We start from the raw sequence: 21,591 nt of genomic DNA on the forward strand, positions 1-21,591 counted from the left end.
TGGGAGAGTTAACATTCTTCTTAGGCCTACAAATCAAACAACTAAGCAATGGCATCTTTATTAGTCAAACCAAATATGCTGTGAGTTTGCTAAAGAAGTTCAAAATGAATAACTCAAAAGCCATTGACACCCCTATGAGCACCTCCACTAAGTTAGAAATTGATGAGAATGGAGAAAGCTTCGATCAAAAAACCTATAGGGGTATGATAGGAAGTTTACTTTACCTCACTGCCACCAGACCAGACATCATGTTCAGTGTAGGACTTTGTGCTAGATTTCAATCAGACCCTAAGATATCTCATCTCAAAGCAGTCAAAAGAATACTCAGATATCTTAATGGAACTACCAATCTAGGATTATGGTACCCAAAATCAGAAAATTTTGAATTAACAGCCTATGCTGATGCGGACTTCGCTGGCTGTAAACTAGACAGAAAAAGCACATCAGGATCATGTCAATTTTTAGGACATGCCCTTGTATCCTAGTCATCTAAGAAACAAAACTCGGTTGCCCTATCAACAACCGAAGCTGAATACATTGCAGCAAGTGCATGCTGTGCACAAGTTGTATGGATGAAAAACACTTTAGAAGATTACAAAGTGAATCTTAAAGATATTCCCATTAAATGTGACAACACGAGTGCAATATGCTTAACTAAAAATCCTATACAACACTCAAGAACAAAACACATTGATATTAGACATCACTTTATACGAGACCATGTCACTAATCATGATGTAACCATAGAGTTTATTGATACCAAACATCAACTAGCTGATATCTTCACAAAACCCCTATGTGAAGAACAATTTGATTACATAAGAAGAGAATTAGGAATGTTGATGTGTCCGAATACTTAAATTTATTTTTCAAATGTTATTACTATTACATGCCTTGACAACGCTTGATCAAATAACATGTTGCAAATTATGTGACAAATATTTTTAACCAAATGCATGTAAGAAGTTCATTTTTCGGGTTGTATGCTAAAAATGGGATGTTCCCGTACACTCTTATGAAAACTCTTTGGAAAATGACTTTCCTCCGTCAAGCAAAAAACAATAAAGAGATATATGTGTCATGACTTCCTTTATATGCTTGATAATGCTATCATGCTTTTTGTTGATGACAAAGGGGGAGAAAAATATGAATTGATAAACACTATGTCATAGCTGAACTGCCATAATCATATCTATGTCATAATTGCAAATAGTTGAGTGATGCTATAAACAATGTTATGCCATCCTTGCATCACCAAGAGATATGTGAACATGTACTATAGTTTGCATCATATCTTGATTTGATATTGTGAAGAAAATGCAAACTTACTAGAAAATCTCAAATGTGAGCATCATGTAAAAAGTCCTTCGTAGCTTTATATGATTACATGATGAATGGTTACAAACACAATCATACAAACTTGATGATGTATGTCATGCCTTGACATAATTCTTGAAGAGATACATCATGATAGGCATCATGATGGGAGCATTGATAAGTTTAACTGATCTAACTTATCAATACGTCACTTGAATTCTTAGGTCTTGAATTCAAGGTTGACTTATCTCAACTATGGCATATAGATAGGGGGAGTTAAGGACAACTCCTTTATCAATTGATTGTCATCATCAAAAAGGGGGAGATTGTTGAATCTCGGATTTTGATGATGAAGTCAATTGTCATTTGTTATCTAATCTATGTGTTGAGATAAGTGTGCAGGATTAACTACGATGAGAGTAAGACAAGCAGCAGGAGTTGCGCCGGAGTCAAGATCATGATCACGTTGGGAGTTCGAGAGTTCGACGGAAGTTCGGACGGTCGTCGGAGGTTCAGAGAGAACAGATCCGAGAAGTCCAGAAGCTTGCCAAGCAAAGCTCGTCGGAACTCGCCAAGTGGATCGTCGCAAAGTCCAGGAGTATGCCGGATGTCCGCAGAAGGATCACCGAGGGTTATCGGTTGATCGACGGAAGTTGGCCGGAAACTCGCCGGAAGAAGCGATTGACGCATCGGAGCAAAGCTGCAGAAGTTGTCTTAGAGTTAATCGTAGTTAGCATGATGATTAAGCATGAAAATGGGAGGTGACCCCATTAGCTTAATCTTGGGGCAATTGGGCCCCTGAAAAGATTCAAAGTGGGTCGAATGGAGTGAACCATTCGGACCCTGATTGCACCAGGAGGTGCAACCGCCCCAGCCAGGAGGTGCAACCGCCTGGGCTGTGGGGTTGAGAGGTGCAACCGCCCCAGCCAGGAGGTGCAACCGCCTGGGCTGTGGGGGTTGAGAGGTGCAACCGCCCCAGCCAGGAGGTGCAACCGCCTGGGCTGTGGGGGTTGAGAGGTGCAACCGCCCCAGCCAGGAGGTGCAACCGCCTGGGCTGCGAGGCTGGGAGGTGCAACCGCCCCAGCCAAGAGGTTGCACCGCCAGAGCTCAAGTTCCGAGCTCTGCCAGGCGATGCAACCACCGAGCTCAGTCTTCGAGCTCTGGCAGAGAGGTGCATCAGCCTGAGCTCAGTCTCGAGCTCTGCCAGGTGATGCATTCACCAAGCTCAGTCTTCGAGCTTTGGCAGAGAGGTGGATCAGCCTGAGCTCAGCTTGGAGCTCTGCCAGGTGAGGCAACCACCGAGCTCTGTTTCGAGCTCTGCCAGGTGATGCAATCACCAAGCTCAGTCTTCGAGCTCTGCCAGGTGATGCAACCATCGAGCTCAGTCTTCGAGCTCTGGCAGAGAGAAGCAATCGGCAGAGCTCAGTCTTCGAGCTCTGCCAGGCGGTGCCACCTCTCCAGTCGAGAGGTGCAACCGCCTGATCCCAGAATTCTGGGATTTGATCGATTTGATCGTTTTGAGCTCGAATTTTGAATTGGGTTGGGGCCTATAAATACCCCACCCATTCAGCACTGAAAAGATACAGACCTATACCGAAATCGTGATCTTTTCTGTGAATCCAAAGAGCTCAAAAGTGTTGTAAAGCCTTTAAGTCTCCTCCTTCTGTTCTTCAAGTTTTCAATTGTAAAGTGAGGAGAGAAAGGTCTGTAAAGGTTGTCTCCTAAGCCTGCCAAAAGGAGAGAAATTGTAAGAGGGAAGTTTGGCCTTCGCCCATTGAAGGAAGGCACCTAGTTGACGTCGGCAACCTCATCGGTGGAGGAAGCCAAAAGTGGAGTAGGTCAAGGCTGACCGAACCACTCTAAATCTCTGGTTTGCATTTACTTTCGAGCACTTTATCATTACTGCAAACCTCCCTCATCACTACTGCTCTCTGCGCTTTCACGAACAAGTTCTAAGTGCTGTTCTTCCAAATCTGCATTCAGACGTAAACTCGTATTTTCATACATTACAGTTTACGTTTACGTTTGATTCTGCAGAACTGTTTTCCGTACTTTTACGAACGAGCTTCCTTGCAGTTTACGCTTACATTTTAATCCTATTAATAACTGCAATCTGTCCTCTACGATTTTACGAACGAGTTTCAACATTTAGACGTAAAACTGCATTCAGACGTAAATCGGCTTTCTTCGCTCAATCATCAGATTTCAGTTTACGTTTACGTCTTGGTTTCAACTGCATACTGCCTTCTGCGAGTATACAAACGAGTTTCAAAGTTTAGACGTAAATCTGCGTCTAACTGCGTTTAGACGTAAATCTGCGTTTAGACGTAAAACTGCGTTTAGACGTAAATCTGCGTTTAGACGTAAAACTGCGTTTAGACGTAAAACTGCGTTTAGACGTAAAACTGCGTTTAGACGTAAAACTGCGTTTAGACGTAAATCTGCGTTTAGACGTAAAACTACGTTTAGACGTAAAACTGCGTTTAGACGTAAATCTGCGTTTAGACGTAAATCTGCATTTAGACGTAAAACTACGTTTAGACGTAAAACTGCGTTTAGACGTGAATCTGCGTTTAGACGTAAATCTGCATTTAGACGTAAATCTGAGTTTAGACGCAAAACTGCGCTTAGACGCAAAACTGCGCTTAGACGCAATCTGCGCTTAGACGCAAAACTGCGCTTAGACGCAATCTGCGCTTAGACGCAAACTGCACTTAGATACAAACTGAGAATTTGCTTTTGCATCATAATAGTTTTTGAACAAACGCAGCTTTTGGTTTTTAATCGCTGTAAGATTTCCGCTGCACTAATTCACCCCCCCCCCTCTTAGTGCTCTCGATCCTAACAGTAAGGTAATAGCAAGAATAAATGCAAACCAGAGAAGACGGTTGTTTATAGTGGTTCGGTCAATCGTCACCTACATCCACTCCTCTAATTCCTCTTCAGTCGAGGCCACCGGCATCCACTAGAGGCCTTCCTTTAATAGGCGAAGGCCAACCACCATTTTACAACTCAATTCTCCTTTTACTGGGTTTAGGAGATAACCCTTACACCCCACTCACTCCTCTCTCAAACTATTCTAATACTTAGAACTATGAGAGGAGCTCACACAAGATTGCAGCAGCGTTTCTATACTTTATTACTCTCAATACTTATGTACTTTAACCAGGGATGAGAGGGGTATTTATAGGCTTCAAGTTGATTCAAACTTGGAGCCTAAAAACATCTCATCCCGGGTTCCCCGGGCATGGGCGGTACCACCGCCCAGTGTCAGTCTGGTTGACACTGCCCTGGGCAGTACCATCGCCTAAGTCTAGCGATACCACTGCCTGGGAGGAAGTGATGGATGATACCACCGCCCAGACTGGCGGTACCATCGCCTGGCACCTTGCTAGGGGCGGTACAACCACCCAGATTGGCGATACCACCGCCTAACATAGTCTCGAAGACTGTGCCACGACGGTAAGACTTCTTAGGGCACTGTTTGGGCTTCTTGTTGGGTCCAACATAGTTCTTACATGGGCCTAGTTGGCCCATAATTAGGTTGGCCCAATCCAAGCCCAATTACATGCTAACTACGATTCCTAAGACATATTCTAAGCTAAACTAAGTCTGTAAGTCTATTCTTCCGGCGATCTTCCGGTGAACTTCCGACAATCTCTCAGCAATATTCCAATGGACTCCCAGTAAGCTCCTAGACTTCACAACGATCTTCTTTGTGAGTTCTAATGAGCTTCTCTAGCAAACTTCGCGACTTCTCGGCTGGTTCCGCCAGAACTTCTGATGAACGTCCAGACTTTCGATGAACTCTCGAACTTCCAACGTGATCGCGTCCTTGACTCCGAGATTTCATTTTGCTTTATGCCTTGCTATCATAGTTAATCCTGCACATATAAAATACACTTCGATCTAGGCAATTATTACTAAGTATTAATCAAGTTGTCCGGCATGTTATTGGTCTCTCGACGCTTCGTCCGACTCTTCGGTGCATCGTCCTCTCCTGCGGCCTATTGCCCAATTGGCTAGTTGACTCTGCAACTCCAATATCCTTAGCACAATGTCTACTCTTCTTAACCCGATGCCCAAATCCACGGCCCGAAGTCTTCTGTAGATACATCGACCGATCCACCGGCCCGACGTCCAATCTTCTGATATGTTCCTCTGACCCAACATGATTTTTCTTGCTTTAATTATCTCATCCTAATCGAAGCATCCTGCGTCACTCAAAATACAGATTAAAATATAAACACTTATCGATTAGTTTCATCATCAAAATTTAAGATTCAACAATCTTTCCCTTTTTGATGATGACAACCAACCGACGACGGAATTAACCTTAACTCCCAAAGTTTAAACAAACTCCCCCTATCAATATGCCATATTGATAGAAACTCTTGGATTCAAAAATCCAAGCAAACATGCCATGATCAAATCATGCATGTCATCAACATACTTCTCCCCCTTTGTCATCAACAAAAAGAAAAAGTACCACAATCAAGTGTTTGTGATATTTAAGTTTAAATCATCGCATGAAAAACATAAAATCAAGTTTTATCATCATGCAATTTGAAAGCTAGCAAATTTAAGGATGTTCAAGAAAGCAACTCTTGCTTTTTGAAATATGCAAGTTGAAGTTAGCAAATTTTTGCTTCCTTTGCAATGTTTGAGCTAGCAATTTTGCTTCCGTTACAAAGTGCAAGTTAGCATGTTTTGCATCTTCAGATAGCCTAGATAGCATTTTTGGTATGCAAATTTATAGTATGCAAGCTATCAAATTTTACACATAAAAGGTTAGCAAAATTTTACATCTTTTGAGATGTGCAAGATGGACTATTTTGCCTCTTTTTGAAATGTGTAACTTGGCAAACATTGCTTCTCTTGAGAGTTAAAAGATAGAACTTCTTGCTTCCTTTTTTAGATTAGCAAGCTAGCAAGTTTGTCTCTTTTCGAATTGTGCAAGCTAACAAATTTTCTTTCTAGCACGTTTTACTCCCCCTTTGTCATTGTCAAAAAGAAGGGAAGACCCTTTGTTTCATACATTCAAATTAAGACAAAGGTAAGGTAACAAAAGATGAAAAAATCAAGATGTGAACATCAAAACAATTTTTCATCATAAATATTTTATCGTTGCATGCATCATTATCATAAGTTAAAGTATTGCATGCATAATTTCAAATCATCATGTATATAGAATATAAAATCATCATTTATTTCACATCATGATGGTACCAATTTTGGCAAATTATATCCTACCATGCATGATCGAAACTTCTTATTTGTATACATCAAAATAAATTAATGAATATTTTATGTATTCATATCATCACATTAGGAATATCAAGAAGAAAATAATTGGGTGATGAGATAAACATTTCATTAATACAAGGAATTGCATAAAAGTCATATCATGAAAGATTAGAACATGTGAATACCAAAAGGCATGATTTCTTTTTGAAAAATCTTCTCATAAATAATCAAAAGAAAATCTTAGGAGATCGATTAATGAAAAATCTTGATTCATAATAAATCTTAATTTATAAATATCACAGAATCAAGATCATGATTTGGATAAAAATTCATTCAAATTTAAATCATCAAAATCATTTTCAAAGTCCAAGAGATTCATAAAGATGATACAAATGGATTCATCAAAATCAATAGAGAAAAATAATTTTCAAGAAAAAATGTTTTCCATTTTTTTAGTTATTTCAATTCATATGATTTTATTTCATTTATGCCAAATAAAAACATGCATCATACATTAACACCGAAAAAGAACTTTTAAAACCGTAGAAGTTGATAATCCATAAATCTCAAAAATCTTCATGCATAATTTTAAAAAATAAATTTATTAGGCATGATATCATCCAACATGATTTCATATTTTCAATCAAAATCATTTTATTTGTTTATCATAAAATATATATTTTTCATTATTATTTTTAAATTACTAGCACGATAAGCATGATTCCTAATTTTTTATATTTTCATTATTAAACATTATTAAACATGTAATTTTTAAGAAAAACAACTAAACTAAATTAAAAATAACTCATGAAAAATATTATGTAACTTCAAAATAAACTAAAGGCATTTTGATTACCTCAACATAAAAAGTTGTTAAGGCATAGTTTGCCACCTCGCCTTTGTTGATTTTCTCCTCGTCTTCGGAGGAGCTCGATTCATCCCACAGTTCTTTTTTCTTCTTGTGTTCAAAGCAAGTAGTTCCATTCTTTTTATTCTTGTTCTTTAATTTTTGTTTCATGAACTTTTTAAATTTCTTAGTGAGTAGTTCATGTTCACCATCACTTGAGCTTATGCTCGAGTGGTCTTCAAATGTTCTATGTCCCAAATCTCTCCTGTTCTTTGGAAGGTGGTTTTGTTCATCATGTGCATTGTGCACCATTTCATATGTCATCAACGAACCAATTAGTTCTTCAAGTGGTAGGTTGTTTAGGTTTTTAGCTTCTTGTATTGTAGTTACTTTTGAATCCCAATCTTTAGAAAGAGAACGCAAAATCTTGTTTATAAGTTTAAAATCTGAAAAACATTTGCCAAGAGCTTTTAAACCATTAACAATATTTGTGAAATGGGTGTACATGTCAATAATGGTTTCGCTTGGCTTCATTCGAAAAAGCTCGAAATCATGCATTAAAAAATTAACTTTAGAATCTTTAACACTACTTGTGCCTTCGTGTGTGATTTCAAAAGTGTGTCATATGTCAAAAGTCGTTTCGCATAAAGAAACCTGATTAAATTCGTTTTTGTCTAAGGCACAAAATAATGCATTCATAGCATTTGCATTTAGAGAAAACGTCTTCTTCTCCAAATTATTCCAATGGTTCATTGGAAGAGAAGACATTTCAAATCCGTTTTCGACTATATGCCATAAGTTCAAATCCAAAGAAAGTAAGAAAACTCTCATTCAAGTTTTCCAATAAGCGTAGTCCATCCCATTGAAAAAGGGAGGATGAATGAGAGATTGACCCTCTTGAAAGTCGAAAAGAGCCATTTCAATTTGGGTGTTAAACCAAATCTGAAAAATAAGGATCTTATACCAATTGTTAGGATCAGAGTCGGCACTAAGAATGTTGGTTTAAAAACTTTCGTACGATAAAATTGTTTCTAACGTAAAATCATTTTCGGAAACTTAACTTAAAAGCGATTTCATAAAAGTATTGAAGGCAGTAAGCTATTGAAGAGGTTTGTAGTAAGGTAATAGTAAGAATAAATGCAAACCAGAGAAGACGGTTGTTTATTATGGTTCGGTCAATCGTCATCTACATCTCCTCCTCCGATTCATCTTCCGTCGAGGCCACCGGCATCCACTAGAGGCCTTCCTTCAATAGGTGAAGGCCAACCACCCTTTTACAACTCAATTCTCCTTTTACCGGGTTTAGGAGATAACCCTTACACCCCACTCACTCCTCTCTCAAACTATTCTAACACTTAGAAATATAAGAGGAGCCCACACAAGATTGCAGCAGCGTTTCTATATTTTTTTACTCTCAATACTTGTGTACTTTAACCAGGGAGCGAGGGGTATTTATAGGCTTCAAGTTGTTTCAAACTTGGAGCTTAAAAACATCTCATCCTAGGGCACGGGCAGTACCACTACCTTGGGCGATACCACTGCCCAGGTCTGGCGGTACCACCACCTGGGGGGTAGTGCTGGGTGGTACCACCACCCAAACTGGCGGTACCACTACTTGGCACCCTGCCAGGGGCGGTACATGCTAGTCATATGTGCCCAGCAAGCCAATCACGTGAGTGATGGCACGTGTGACTTGATAAATAATTTTTTTTCTTATTATATTTTGGCATATATCACTTTATAACTATTATATATATATATATATATATATATATATATATATATATATATATATATATATATTGTGATGTCTTTGGATTTGTATAATGGGAATCGGATCGTGATGAGATCATGAAAATGAGATCGATTCACCTTTAAACACATATCCTAAATAATCTCGGTCATAGGTTACTCGAGAGGGACATCGTGATAATCAGACAGACTGGTGTGCTGTATACCCGTCCATATGATGGATGTGTTAGGATCAAGAGCACTAAGATGGGGGGGGGTGAATTAGTGCAGCGGAAAACTTTCGACGATTAAAACTGCGTTCGTACGATAAGAGCAATTTCGGTAGAAAAGCCGATTCGTAAATCAATTTAACTTATGATCAAGCAAGATGCAGTTAAAGCAAGTCTATGAAGGTAATTTGTAGTTATGATGGAAATTAGAATGTAAGCGTAAACTGAAATATGATGTTTGTACGATAAAACTGATTTACATCTAAACGCCGATTCAGAAAATATTGAACTTTGAAACACGATCGTAAATGCACATAAGGCAGTAAGCTATTGAGGAGGTTTGCAGTAAAGATAATAAGCTCAAAGTAAATACAAACTAGAGAGCACCGCAATTTTAGAGTGGTTCAGTCAATCTTGACCTACATCCACTTCTGGCTTCTTCCACCGATGAGGTCACCGACATCCACTAGAGGCCTTTCTTCAATAGGCGAAGGCCAACCACTCTTTTATAGTTTCACTCCTTTTGATGGGCTTAGGAGACAACCCTTACAAAATTTTCTCTCCTCTCTTGAAAGATCAGAACTTTGAAGAAAAGAGGGAGGAGAACTTCTAACTCATACAACACTTTTGAGCTCTAAAAATCACAGAGTAAGATTAGGATTTCGATGGTTTTTGGTTACTCTTTCATTGCTGAAAAGGTGGGGTATTTATAGGCCCCAACCCAGTTTGAATTCTAAGCTCAAAACTGTCAATTCCCAGAATTCTGGGGTCTAGCGGTTGCATCGCCTGACTGGGGTGGTTGCACCGCCTAGCAGAGCTCGAAGGCTAAGCCTTTGGGCGGTGCCACCTCCTTTCAGGGGCGATTGCACCTCCTGCTAGAGCTCAGAGACCAAGCTCAGGCGGTGCCACCGCCTGACTAGGGCAGTTGCACCGCCCAGCCAGAGCTCGGAGACTGAGCCCTGGGCAGTGCCACCGCCGACCCAAGCGGTGCCACCTCTAGCCAAGAAATCTGAGTCCGAATGGGCTGATCCATTCGACCCAATTTGGGTCTGTCAAGGGCCCAATTGCCCCAAGATTAAGTTAATGGGATCATCTCCTATTTCTAACTTAATCATCGTGCTAACTACGAATTTCTTAAGACATTTACTACAGCTTGCTTCCGGTGCGTCAATCGCTTCTTCTAGCGAACTTCTGACGAACATCCGACGAACCTCCGGCGATGCTCCGACGGACTTTCGGCAAACTCCTGGACTTACGACGATCCACTTGGCGAGTTCCGATGAGCTTCTTTTGGCAAGCCCCTGGACTTCTCGGATTTGTTCCCGCAGAACCTCCGACGACCGTCTGGACTTCCGTCAAACTCTCGAACTCCCAACGTGATCATAGTCTTGACTCTGGCGCAACTCCTGCTGCATGTCTTACTTCCATCGTAGTTAATCCTACACATGTAAAATAAAACTTCGATCGAGACAATTAATCCTAAGCAATTAACCAAGTTGTCTGGCATGTCATTGGTCCCTCGACGCTTTGTCGGATTTTTCGGCGCATCGTCCTCTCCTGCGGCCTATTGCCCAATCGGCCAGTTGACTCCGTAACTCCAATATCCTTGGCGCAATACCCACTCTTCTTGGCCCGATGCCCGAGTCCACGACCCGAAGCCTTTTGTCGATACGTCGACCGATCCACCGGCCCAACGTCCAATCTTCTGACATGTTCCTCCAGCACAACATGATTTTTCCTGCTTTAATTATCTCATCCTGATCAAAGCATCCTGCGTCACTCAAAATGCAGATTAAATCATAAACATATATCAAGTGGTTTCATCATCAAAATACGAGATTCAATAGAAACCAAGTGAGTCCGTCGGAGACACGTACACCCGTTTCACGGATGTCATCAATGGACTCAAAGCTCTTGGTAAAGGTTTTTCTAACTTTATGGCCATTCCAAAGAGTTGGGATCCAAAAGTTACGGCCATTCAAGAGGCCAAGAACCTTAAAACATTTCCTCTCGAAGAACTTATTGGGTCTCTAATGACCTACGAAATGACGTGTTATGCTCATGAAGAGCTCGAGAACCCCCTTCTAAAGAACAGGAAGGATATGGCACTTAGAATACAAGAAGACCACTTGAAAGGAACATCAAGTGATGAGGACAGTGACGGTGACATTGCACTTTTAACTCAAAAATTTTTAAAAATTTATAAGAAAGAATAAATTTAAAAATGATATAAAAAATAAACTTAAACATAAAAAGGACCAAGTAATATGCTACGAATGCAAGAAGCCATGGCACTTCAAAAATGAATGCCTCCAAGCCAAGAAGAAGCAACCGAAGAAGAAGAAAGCTTTAAAAACGACTTCGGACGACTCAAGTGATTTCGAGAATGAAGAAGCTAGCAACAAAGAGGAGGCAAACTTCGTGCTAATGGCTTTAGGAGGAGAGGTATGTAATTTAATTAATGAAGATTTATCTTTCAATGAACTTTCTATCGTTTTTCATGAATTATTTGATGAGTGTAGAACTATTAGTGAGAAGTTCAATTTGTTAAAGAAAGAGCATGCCTTACTACAAAATAAGCTTGAAGTAAGATTTTGATATCTTAACATGATGCATACATTTCAAGTATTTTAGCAATCATAGCATTTCATCACATGGTAAGATATCAACACGTAGGACTACGATGCAAGTTCTTGATATCTTAACATGATGCATATATTTCAAGTCTTTTAGCAATCATAGCATTTCATCACATGGTAAGATATCAACACGTAAAATTACGATGCATGTTCTTGATATCTTAACATGATGCAAATATGGCAATCATGGCATAATGCAAATATGGCAATCATAATTATCATCAATTCATATATTTTCGATGATGCAAGCATGGCATAATCATAGCATCAATACTCATATATCTGCTTCTTTCAACATAATATAGCATTTATAGCATCAATTCATACATTTCTCCCCCTTTGTCATCAACAAAAAGGAGAACGATATAAACAGCTTTTAAATATACGTGTGATGCCATAAGTAGGTTCATGTCATTTATCTATATAGAGTGATAGGATATAAATTATACAAACATCTCAAGAAAAACATGACATGAAGATTATAGAGTGAAAACTTCTTCCTTTTTATTTGTTATTATCTTTTTACATGAAAGAGGAAAGTCATTTGTGTAGTTCAAATTGATAGGATATTAAGGCATGCTTTACAAGGATCAGGATATTTATGTGAATCAAATCCTTGCACATAAAAATATCTTCCTTTTATAAGAAGGAATCATCAAATCTATTTCTCAAAGAGAATATTTTTCACATGATAAGTCTAAAAGATATGCATTTGCTAGATGATTCTATTTGTCAAAAATCAATGATGTGAATCAAACTATATGTGACATATGTTTATTAAGTCTGAAAGAGAATAATGTATTCATGAAATCCGATTGGAACTGAAAATTTAATTTAACACTTTCATGCAATCGGACAAGACTATACAATCATGAAGACATGCTTATTGTTATGAAAAATTTTGTATTAATTTCCAACATATTATTTTAGGCATGTAATGACAATTAAGTGATTTGATCATTTAATCAATAAAGTCCGAATAATAATTTTAACAAGTTTATGCATTCGGACACATTAACATTCCTAATTCTTTTCTAATGAAATCAAATTGTTCTTCACTTAGAGGTTTTGTAAAAATATCAGCTAGTTGATGCTTGGTATATATGAACTCTATGATTACATCATGATTAGTAACATGATCTCGTCTAAAGTGATGTCTAATATCAATATGTTTTGTTCTTGAGTATTAAATGAGATTCTTTGTTAAACATATTGCACTCGTGTTATCACATTTAATGGGAATATTTTTAAGATAGACTTTATAATCTTCTAAGGTGTTTTTCATCCATACAACTTGTGCACAGCATGCACTAGCTGCAATATATTCAGCTTCAGTTGTTGTTAGTGCAACCTAGTTTTGTTTCTTAGATGACTAGGAAACAAGGGAATGTCCCAAAAATTGACATGTTCCTGATGTGCTTTTTCTATCTAGTCTACACCCAGCAAAATCCGCATCAGCATAAGCAATTAACTCAAAATTTTCGGATTTTGGATACTATAATCCTAGATTTGTGGTACCTTTAAGATATCTAAGTATTCTTTTAACAGCTTTGAAATGAGATATCTTAGGGTTTGATTGAAACCTACCACAAAGTCCTACACTGAACATGATATCTGGTCTAGTTGCAGTGAGGTAAAGTAAACTTCCTATCATACCCCTATAAGTTTTTTGATCGAAGCTTTCTCCACTCTCATCAACTTCTAACTTAGTGGAGGTGCTCATAGGGGTGTTCATAGCTTTTGAGCTATCCATATTAAATCTTTTCAGTAGATCTGAAGCATATTTAGTTTGACTAATAAAGATGTCATTGCTTAGTTGCTTAATTTGTAAGCCTAAGAAAAATGTTAATTCTCCCATCAAACTCATTTCAAATTCGAGACTCATGATTTTAACAAAAGATTCACAAAAAGATTCATTCGTAGAACCGAAGATAATATAATCAACATAAATCTGAATAATGAGAAATTATTTTCAAAATTCTTGATAAACAATGTAGTATCAACCTTGCCTTTTGTGAAATTATTTTCAATAAGAAAATAACTAAGTCTCTCATACCAAGACCTAGGGGCTTGTTTTAAACTATAGAGAGCTTTAGTTAATTTAAACACATGATTAGGGAGGTTATTATTTTCAAATCCAGGAGGTTGTTCAACATAAACTTCTTCAAAAATAAAGCCGTTAAGAAAAGTGCTTTTAACATCCATTTGAAACAACTTAAAATTATTACTACTAGCATAGGCAAGGAGCATCCTTATGGCTTCTAATCGAGCCACAAGAGCGAAGCTTTCTTCGTAATCGATACCTTCTTCTTAGTTGAAACCTTTGGCCACTAATCTAGCATTGTTTCTAACCACGATACCATATTCATCTTGCTTGTTTCTAAAGACCCATTTAGTACCAATAACTAAATGGTCATTTGGCCTAGGAACAAGCTTCCATACCTCATTTCTCTCAAATTGATTTAATTCATCTTGCATTACGATAATCCATGAATAATCTTTTATGGCTTCGTCAATACATTTAGGTTCAATATGGGAGAGAAAAGCGGCGTTGGTACAAAAATTTTTAAGAGAAGAACATGTCCGAACCCCCTTTGATGTGTCTCCTAAGATTAGCTCCTTAGGATGAGTATCTACATACTTCCAATCCTTGGGTAAGGATATTTCGGAAGTGGATGCATCCAAGTTGCTAGTTGGAGAAGGGGTTTCATTTAAATTTAAAGAATCGAAGTTAACATCATCATCAAAATCATTTTTCTTGATTTCGAAAATCTCATTGAAAACAACATGAATGGATTCTTCAATAATTAAAGTTCTTTTATTGAAGATATGAAAAGCTTTAGAAACTGAAAAATAACCAAGAAAAATTTCTTCATCGGATTTAGCATCAAATTTTCCTAAGGCATCTTTTTCATTCAAGATAAAACACTTACACCCAAAAACTTTAAAATATGAAACATTGGGTTTCTTATTATTCCACAACTCATAGGGAGTTTTGGTGAGTAAGGGTCTTACTAAAACTCTATTCAAAATATAGCATGCAGTGTTTACGGCTTCGGCCCAAAAATATTTGGGTAGGCTATGTTCATTCAACATGGTTCTTGCCATTTCTTATAAATTTCTATTCTTTCTTTCTACTACTCCATTTTGTGGAGGATTTCTTGGAGTAGAGAAGTTGTGGTTGTATCCATTAGATGCACAAAATTCTTGGAAATCACGGTTTTGAAATTCACCACCGTGATCACTTCGAATTGATGAAATCATAAAACCCTTTTCATTTTGAACAAGTTTACAAAACTTGGTGAAATATCTAAAGTATTCATTTTTTTGTTTCAAGAAATAAGTCCATGTGTATCTACTATAGTCATCTACAATGACGAAGGCGTATTTACTACCTCCTAGGCTTGATATAGAGATTGGTCCGAACAAGTCCATATGGATCAATTGTAAGGGCCTAGATGTGCTTATTTGATTTTTAGGTTTGACACTACTCTTAATTTGTTTTCCTAATTGACAAGCATCACACACATTATCTTTGATGAACTTGATATGAGGAATTCCTCGTACAAGTTCTTTGGATGATATTTGAGTAATTAATTTCATGCTAGCATGACCTAATCTCCTATGCCAAAGTCAAGCATCCTCATTCAAAACTGAGAAACATACTTCATTGCAAAGATCATTGATGTTAATGGTGTATATGTTATTCTGTTTTAATGCAATCATAGATGTGTTTTTGTGTGGTTTTTCAATGATGCAAGCATTAGATTCGAATTTGACGATATATTATTTATTACATAATTGACTAATACTTAAGAGGTTATGTTTTAAACCATCAACTAACAAAACATCTTCAATAAAGAAGTTGGATTTGTTACCTATGGTTCCTTTGCCAATGATTTTACCCTTGTTGTTGTCTCCGAAGGTGACATAGCCTTCGTCTATGCTAGTGAGCTTAGAGAATTGAGATGGATCTCCGGTCATATGCCTTGAGCATCCACTATCAAGGTACCATCTCTTGCTCCTAGCTTGTGATGGTGTATGTCTCTACAAGAAAGGATAATTTTTAGGTACCCATTTACTTTTGGGTGCCTCAAAAACTGATCTACATTGTTTGTCATGTTGCATAGAGTTTTGTTAGGACTCTATCTAGAAGAGTCCTAATTGAGAGGGACATTCATGTAAAACCTACCTAAGCCGACCCCTATTAAAGAGATGAAGAGGCCGGCTAGGGTTAGGAGGTTGTTTCTTAGAGATGAATTAGGAGTTGTAAAGGAATATGAGTCTTGAGTAGAAGTCCTATTAAGAGTTGGTTAGAAGTAGAAGTCTTGAGTAGGAGTCCTCTTAAGAGGTAGGGTTAGAAACCCTATAAATAGTCATGTATTCCTCCTCTTTTGATAAGCAATAGATGAATCTTTTTTGCAGCCTTTGAGCAGCAATTTGGAGGGAGGAACCCCTATAGAGTTCCAAGGAGGCCGATCCCCTAAAGAGATCAACCCCAAGTTTAGAATCTACAAGGGTTCTAACACCTGGTATCAGAGCAGCATTCATGGCATCTCGCTGCTCTTCCATAGCCATCCATCAACCCTCCACAACCACCCAAAGCAATTCCCACAATTGTTTAAAAGATCGTTGCCAAATTCCGCCATCATCTCCACCACCACGGATCATCCTTTGATCTCCTCATGAATTGCAACAGGTTCTAGTTTCTACGTTACTGCTGCTATAATTTAATTATCCTTATTTAAAAATCTCAAAAAAATTATTCCTATATTGCTGCATAAACTTTTCGTCATAAAGTTTTCATCTTTACGATGAAAGATACATTGCAAAATTCCAACCGTATAGCACCGTCTGTTTGATCTTGCTATTGTATTTTTTCTATCCAAATCTCTACAAAATTTTTATGACATCTTTGACATTTCCTAACAGCAGATTTCCTTTGGTTTTGTCAAAAATTTCTCAATATAAACCATTGATATTTTACGTCTAATCTGCTATACTTGAAAATCTGCACTGTAAAATTTTAGCCGCATAGCACTGTTTGTTTGATCTTGATACTACGTATTTTCTATCCAAATCTCTACGAAATTTTTATGATAGCTTTGACACTTCCTAACAGTGGAATTCCCTTAGGTTTCATCAAAAAATTCTCAATATAAACCACTAATATTTTACGTCCAATCTGCTATACTTAAAAATCTGTGCTATAGAAAATTTCAGCCGCATATTGTTGCCTTAACCCATCTATTTGCAATCTTTTTTGAATGAAATTTCTTATACACTTCATAGATCATCTTGGCTTCCATCTAAGATTGATCTATTAAGAAATTCATCTCTAAAAATGATTTTGTGTTGCTGCAAATTTTCGTCGTAACCCGCTGAAATTTTTCGACGAGAATTCTACAATCGCAACTTGCACCAATTTCCTTGCTGTTATACTGCCGAAATTTTCTTAATTAAATTAGATATCCTTGCTGTCATATAAATTGTGATTTTTCTATCAATTCCCTCCTCAATTCTCTCAAGTTTTTGGTGGAAATTACATCGAGAAATCGTTGTTTCTTCGACGACAATTCTACTCTTACAAGACAGCACATACTTGCTGCAACTTCCACTGATTTCTATCAAACCTTTGCTACCATCTACCACAAATCCAAAACTTTCATCTATAGCCCTAAAACTACACCAAACCACACCCTCAAACTGCACCCAAAATAGCCACAAAACAAGCCTAAACCGTAGCCTACATCCACCAATCCACTAACCCTTTCGACCATCACCTCTCTCAACCAATACATGCCTTTAACCCGACAACAAAAGAGAGATCTTAACATCACATATTTGGCAGCATATACTATGTCATCTGAGGAGGTAATCAATGCTAAATTCGAAGCCTTCGAAGTACGAATGGAGGATAAGATTCGGACGCTCTTTACCGAACTCAGATTGGGCCGACCACTAAGCCCGAAGAAATCACATCAAGGAGAGAGCTTTGCCCAATCGCACCAAGCCCAAAGATATGACTTCCAAGAGAGGGGAAGCTCTATGACCAACCCCAACTATCCATGCATGAGAGTGGACTTCCCTAGATGGGAAGAAGGAGACCCGATTGGTTGGATCTCACGCGTGGAGCGATATTTTCGGTACCATAAAACTGCGGATGCATCTATGATGAAAATTGTAGTTATACATCTTGAAGGGGATGCTATACAGTGGTTTGACTAGTTTGAACATACTTATGGAGTCCTTTCATGGCGACAATTCAAAGAAGGACTGTTGATCCGCTTCAAACCAACCGATTACGAGAATATTGACGGACAACTAGCAAAGATCCGACAAACCTCTACCATCCAGGAGTACCAAACCAGGTTTGAAAGGTTATCTAATCAAACTCATGATTGGTCTCAAAAATAGCTATTGAGGACCTTCATTGAGGGCTTGAAGCCGGAGATCCGATGAGAAGTTAAAGCGCGACAACCATATACGCTTATGGCAGCCATCTCTTTCGCACGATATCAAGAGGAGCAATTGAACCATGAAGCTCAGAGGACTAGGGTCGCTCCTCAACTAGTAATATTGAAGCCCTCGGCCCCCCCTACTGTCGACCAAGTCCCTAGACCAAAGAGGTTAACAAGAGAAGAGCTTCGGGAGCGATATGCGAAGGGGTTATGTTGGCATTGTGACGAGCCGTGGAGCCGTGAGCATCGCTGTAGTAAAGGGAGACTTCTTATGATTGAACCAATAGAAGAAGAGGTCATTGAACATCTAGAAGAGAGCCTTGAACTTGAAGAAGAAGATGTAGAAGAAGAGCCATAACCAACCGAAGTTACAGTACATACACTAGCCGACTACTCAAACCCGCAAACGATGAAAGTTGGAGGCCTTCTCAAACAACAACCGATCACTGTTCTCATCGACACAGGCAGTACTAATAACTTTCTAAACAGTAAGGTTACTATCCAGATGGCCTTACCTATCAAGAATTACAACAGGTTTGACATTAAGGTTGCCGATGGATGGATTTTGAAGTATGATCAGCGCCCGCAAGTGAAACTATTGCTGATCATGAGGCCTTACCAAGAGATAATTGCATATTTCTTCCTTCTCCCTCTTGATGATCATGAGGCCATGCTCATAATTAAATGGTTGACGACATTAGGTAATATTTCTTGAAATTTTATGCAACTAATTATGAAATTTTACAATAAGGAGAAACAAGTGATACTGAACGGGAAACATGGGGGCGACGTAACGACGATTTGCACACAACAAATGGAGAAGGTTTTGAATAAAGCATGCAGCAGATTTTTGGTACAACTTGAGCAGCAAACTAAGGGAGAGCCAATAGAATTTGAAGATCTAAACCTACTTCCTTTGCTTACTGAAATTTCAGATATATTTGACGAACCGTACAACCGACCTCTTACCCGTCGGCATGATCATTATATAATGATTCTTTCATGTAAACCTCCAGCAAATACTCGGCCATATCAATATCTACATCTCCAGAAGGATGAAATAGAAAGGATTGTAAAAGAGATGCTCGAAACAGGAGTTATTCGGCCAAGTTGCAACCTCTACTCTTCACTAGTGCTACTTGTACGCAAGGACGGAACATGGCGAATATGCATTGATTACCGAGCTCTCAATGGCATAACCATCAAGGACAAATACCTTATTCCAATAGCAGATCAATTGCTAGATAAAAGGGAGCACAAATCTTCACAAAGATGGACCTTTGATCTGGGTATCATCAAATATGAGTGTGCGAAGAAGACATACCGAAAACCACCTTTTGAACACACAACAACCAATACGAATTTTTTCTTTCTTCAATAGAAGGTGGAAAATCTTGGGCATATCATATCAGAGGAAGGTGTGATAGTGGACCCCTTCAAAATTGAAGCAATGCAAAACTGGCCGACCACGAGAAACATAAAATTGCTACATAGCTTTTTGGGTTTAACAGGCTACTACCGTAAGTTCATGAAAAACTATGGAAAGATCAATGCACCACTTACTTCCTTACTGGAAAAAGATGTCTTCCAATGGTTGGACAGAGCCTCCGCTTCCTTCGACAAGCTTAAGGCAGCCATGACGACGACGCCGGTGCTAACACTACCAGATTTCAACTGACCCTTTATTATTGAGGCCGACGCATCTGGAGTCGGAATTGGAGTCATTCTCATGCAAGATGGTCGACCACTCACATACACTAGCAAGACATTATCTCCCTCTCATCAAAATAAGTCAATATATGATAAGGAGATGCTCGCCATTGTGCGCGCAACAACGAGGTGGAGACCCTACTTGATTGGTTGACGATTTCAAATTAAAACCGATCATAAAAGCCTCAAGTACTTTTTGGAGCGAAAGATATCATCCCTTGAGCAGCAAAAATGGGTAACAAAACTTCTTGGATTTAATTATGAAATAACTTACAAAAAGGGGAAAGAGAATATTCTTGTAGATGCGCTTTCGCAACTACCCGAGCAAGCTGAAGTTTCGACCGTTTCACTTCTGACCAGTGACTTCCTTAAGGATATTAAGATGGAATGGCAGGAAGATTCAGAGACTAGTAAGATTATAAAAAAAGTGGAGGAAGCACCAAGCTCCGTGGCTCATTACAATTGGGACTCAAAAGAATTACACTATAAGGGACGCATTGTGCTTATGATAAATTCTACTTGCATCTTCACGAGCAGATTTTGGACAAAATTATTCCATATGTAGGGTACTAAATTGAAAAGGAGTACGGCATATCACCCACAAATCAATGGCCAGACAAAAGTTGTAAATAGGTGCTTGGAGACAGTCCAAAGCTACCCACCAAAAATGACTATCCAAGGAGAACTCCAGACCCAGCCAAGTGTCATTATTGATCGACGGATCGTGACTCGACGACGATGACCCACTACTAAAGTGCTAATACAGTGGGTGAACCTACCAACAGAAGATGCCACTTGGGAGAACTATGATGACTTGAAGATCAAATTCCTAAAATTCATGAATTGTCAGCCTCGAGGACAAGGCTGATTTGAAGATGGTGGGTCTGTTAGGACTCTAGCTAGGAGAGTCCTAATTGAGAGGGACATTCATGTAAAACCTACCTAAGCCGACCCCTATTAAAGAGGTGAAGAGGCCGGCTAGGGTTAGGAGGTTGTTTCTTAGAGATGAATTAGGAGTTGTAAAGGAATAGGAGTCTTGAGTAGAAGTCCTATTAGGAGTTGGTTAGAAGTAGGAGTCTTGAGTAGGAGTCCTATTAAGAGTAAGGGTTAGAAACCCTATAAATAGCCATGTATTCCTCCTCTTTTGATAAGCAATAGATGAATCTTTTCTATAGCCTTTGAGCAGCAACTTGGAGGGAGGAACCCCTATAGAGTTCCAAGGAGGCTGATCCCCTAAAGAGATCAACCTCAAGTTTAGAATCTACAAGGGTTCTAACAAGTTTATCATGGTTCCTTTAGGAATCCAAATTAATTTGTTCAGACTAATTTTTTTGAATGGACAATAATGTGTTTTGTGTCCATGTTTGCAACAAAAGTTGCATTTGCTTTAGTGTCGAACATGTAGGATT

The sequence above is a fragment of the Musa acuminata genome, chromosome BXJ3-4 (assembly GCF_036884655.1).
Source record: "Musa acuminata AAA Group cultivar baxijiao chromosome BXJ3-4, Cavendish_Baxijiao_AAA, whole genome shotgun sequence".
Classification (NCBI taxonomy): Eukaryota; Viridiplantae; Streptophyta; class Magnoliopsida; order Zingiberales; family Musaceae; genus Musa; species Musa acuminata.